Source organism: Thunnus maccoyii, chromosome 15 (assembly GCF_910596095.1).
Source record: "Thunnus maccoyii chromosome 15, fThuMac1.1, whole genome shotgun sequence".
Classification (NCBI taxonomy): Eukaryota; Metazoa; Chordata; class Actinopteri; order Scombriformes; family Scombridae; genus Thunnus; species Thunnus maccoyii.
In genome coordinates, this window is record NC_056547.1 from 17,264,836 (window position 1) to 17,269,409 (window position 4,574).

Below are 4,574 nucleotides of genomic sequence, written 5' to 3' on the forward strand. Positions count from 1 at the left end.
GGATTATATTTAACACTCTTAATTATATAAAAGTACGTATTGTTACAATATTATACACACAAAACATAGTGATCCAGGAAATGTGGATGTTTAGATTTTTTTCAGTAGGTTTGGTCAGGTTGTAATTCTACTACTACCACTTATCAGACTCTGCACATCTTAACCATTTATCCAGTACTTTTAGATAGCACTATTTATCTACTAGTTTTCACACACTCTCAATGGCAGTACATGGTGTTAAGGTGTTACAAGTGACTCAGGTTGGTGGTAGTTAATTAATTACAGTGACAATAAATGTATTGAAGATTTGCCTCACACCAATTTGTGAGCCTATTTCTATGTTTATTTCCCTGTAATTTCTCCTACAACACAAGTACGTGGGCTGAGCTGCTCCACAATCTTTTCACGTTCCACCTGGCAATTGCTGAACTGTACTTTTTGGAATCAGGGATTTACAGTACAGTACACTCTCTCTATCATGTGGAAAGTGTTTCCCTTAATTTGTGTTTTGAGTTGCCGCACCACAAAAATAACTACAAGGAATGGATATTGTAGGAAAACAAAGGAAATGATCAATATTAATTTTATGAGTTGGCAGAGAATATAAATAACATAAATATGTTTTTGCTACATTAATAATAAAAAACAGGTGGCATTATCCTCCTCTCCTATTTAAATTTGTTTTATATGAATTATTATTAATTACTGTCTACAAACAAGCTCCAGGATTTCTCTCCATGACATCACTGCACTCTGTGTGTTTTTTACTGTTTAGCTTAAGGTGAGACATTAAAATTCAAAAAATGAAACTGAGCTTCACTGTATTAAGAAATAACTACAAAAAGCTTGGGCTGATCTTTCCCTTTTAAACACCCCAAATCCCACCACCACCCCATTTTACTTGTCACAGCGTTCACAAGCCATTATGAGGTCTTTTCCACTGGTTTCAGTGTGGGATGGGGGGAAGGGCTCGGGACTGCGGTTCCATCAGGTGGGCTCTTTGCTAAATGGCCGTTGCTCATTTAATGTGCCCATTAAATGCAGTGAAGTGGCAATATTGATGGACAACCCTTTCCTGTGTGAACACTGTATGAACCCTGGTGTGTTTCCATTGGTGGTATCCATTTCTTTTACTCTGCTGCTCTTTCTGTCTCTTTTCCTCTTCAAACCAAAGCTAATACACACTGACTGTGAGAGTCCTGTTATACTGTAATGTACATAACTCTTCAACATTTTGCATTTCCCCAGTGTCTGAAATGCCATTACAGAGCAAACTGTGGTTGTTTTATGTAGTGGTGCGCAGAGGAGATGGAGGCATTTAAGATCATATATTAAATGAAAAAAATCTTTGTGACACTTTAAGGGATGTTTTAAAGTAGAATATACACACTATACAGTACCTACACACACACATACACATATACATCTGTGGGAAGGGGGCAGATGGAAAAAACCTAAATGAGGGTTTGAGTATTTTGTATTGAGAGGGAAATCAGGAGGAGCAGAAAATCAGCAGACAGAAAGAACGGTCTTTTCATGTTTTGTGTGGGCAAAATTGAAGGTCAGTGCCTCAGAGCACTTAGAGTGATTTAATATGTAAGCTAAATGCTAAGTAATGCACCTCATGTAAAATTAATACATGGTTGCATTAAACAAAGCCTGTCTTCAAATGGGTCTATATCAGCCCAGTTCAACAACTGAATTGACACTATAGCCTGTTATAGATCTCCTCAATTAAGGATGTTAAAATATGTGTTATTGAAATACACTGCATGTGTATATTAAGTTAGTTTAATATTTATAGTATTTAAATCTTAAGCATCCCCTCCAGAGATGTTATAAGACATATACAATATTCTGCTTTGAATAATAATTTATGTCTGATGTAGTTCTTCCATAAAACAGTCATATTGCCTGGTTTGTAATTCTTAAAATTACATCTACTCCTTCTCCCTCATTGAGAAATCCAGAATCTACTATATAAATATGCAAATACTATATTTTTCAATTTAAAAGTTTAACTGCTGGATGTAAGATGCCTCCTACTTCAATGAAAAGTCCATTCTCAGTGTTTGTGCACATGAGATTACAAGTCTCCACAACACACTTGTGTAAGTTGCATACTAGACCACAATCGTTGTGATGTCACAAATTGTGCTCGAAAGCACATGCCTTGAACTCAGATTTAAAGTGAGCACAGAAAGACTCTCGACTATCAACAGATGACTGTGAAAACAGCCTTCTAGTGTCAAACTCTGCAAATACATCATTCTGCACAGTTAAGGTCAAACATTTGAGTGGAGGGGGATTTTAAATATTAAAAGTAAACCCTGACTTGCTCGTTCAATTTAGAAATAACTTCTCACATCGCAAATTTTGCATTTGTGTGTGTTTAGCTTTCAAAATGCAAAAGCCAGTTTGGTTTATGTGTGTTAAATTATAATTAAAATGTGTGGTTTGGCTAATCAATGTCTTAAAAACGAGGCAGTCCTCTCTCTGTTTTGGTTCATGTGCCCGTGGTCATGTATGATTGACCTAAATGTGGAGTCAGTCCTGCATGTTGTGATCAGTCATGTTTGACCTGCAGACAGATTCAGTTTTTCTAAAGTAACTAATTATCTCTGTTAGTCTGTCTTTAACAGCCATGAAACAGTTCAATCAAATTAATTTGTAAATTATATTTCAAGGTTAGTATTTAATAAAGTCTCCAACATACATCTTAAACAATCTTAACTTGTTACCCCATTGCACCTGTATAGTGGTACAAACTTGAGATATACAACAGATAACCTTTATTCATAGACCAGAGCGTAGTGTATTCTATATTGTCAGCAGTTGGCTAGTCGACATTCATGCATTCCCATTACAGCCCATTTTCACAAGAAAAACAACAGTATAGGTCAAAAATTCGGCTGTCAGAAATGACCTATAGTTACGTTTGCGCCATCTAGCAGCTGTAGTAATTATGATCCAGCAAAGTGATGCTGTTCAGATGACGTCAGTACTGTATAAGGTGACAAAATTTAATTATTATTACTGCTGTTTGCTTCCCATTTCCAACCGTTAGTGTCATGTTTCCATTGTGAGTCGGGACAGTTTTTGTAAAAACATGTAACTTCGATCATTGTGGTGTTTACTGTTGCCATGATGACAAAGGTTGCGTAACTTTAAGGAAGTAACTTTAACCCACACCATGTTTCAAGTGATCATTTTAACCCAAACCTTGATCTTTCCCTAACCAAGTGGTTATTGTGCCTAAACCTAACCAGACCATAACCACAGCATTGTCATATCATAAAACATAATTATTTTTCATGATTACTGCCATTAGAGACATCATATTAAAAAACACTACTATGGGTGGTTCTGGAGTACAAGTACAATCAACCTATCTGGTCGTTTCATTATGAGGTTGTGTTGCACATTACTGACATGCTTTTATCATATGCTGTTTTTCTCCTTTGAAATGGAAAATAAAGGTGTATAGCTCTTCCATATGTTACTATAGCTACCATATTGCAGCTAACCATCCACACTAACATTGTGTATGCATTACATATATCATTAAGGCATTGGTACTGTCCAAGGTCACATATATGCACAATAACCACCTACAAGACTTCACATACCATAATGACTTTTCATTGCCAGCAGCGATGTGGAGGGAAATGGATTACTTGACATGGATGGGAAATAGATGGGTGTGGGATGAGGTGGCTAGGTGTGTCCATTTGTCAGTTTATGGTTGCATCACTGTGTGAGCACAAGTATGTGCATGTTGCACATTGGAAGCAGCCGAAAGAGGTGAAAATGAATAGAAGTGTGTGTGTATGTGTGTGGGCCCTGTGTGTTTGTGTGCCTACGTATAAATGTGACTTGGGTGTGCGTCGCTCTCAGCCTTTGATGACCTTTGCGTGTTGCTGCTGTGAGCAGAGTGACCCGGCTGTACTCATTAAAACCAATGGAACGGATCATTCCCCGCTAATTGTTTTCCACTGACAAATAGCTCCTCTGACTCCCGAAGACTGCTGCAGGGACCCTGCCTGCCTAGAGCACACTGACTCCACTAATGAGAACTGCCGGTCTTTGAGTGTGTGTGTGTGTGTGTGTGTGTCTGTGTGTGTGAGCAGTAGTATGTGTACTGTATGTGTGCATGTGTGTATACTGTATTTATGCTGCTAGCCTCCCTCACTGTGCACTGGCATGTGTAAAGACGGAAACACTGCTACATTAGGCTCAACATAAGCCATTAAGGCATTTTTCTCCTGTCAATCACCCCAACACCGAGATATTGTTAACAAGTAAACTATTGTATGTGACTGTTTGAAAAGCCATTATTTACAGCCAAACACAATCCTTACTATGTCTGGACGACAATCATTTTAGCAAACTGAAGGTATTTTGGTCTCATTTGCACAGCAGGTAAAATTATTTTACTGCGTCAGCTTTAGTGTGGTTGTCATCATATAGGAAATTACCCCTCTTCTCTGTCCTCTCATTGCATCTTCATTCACATTCAATCTCTTTGTTTCAGTCATGCAAACATATACAGGATCCATCAAGTCTTCAAAATC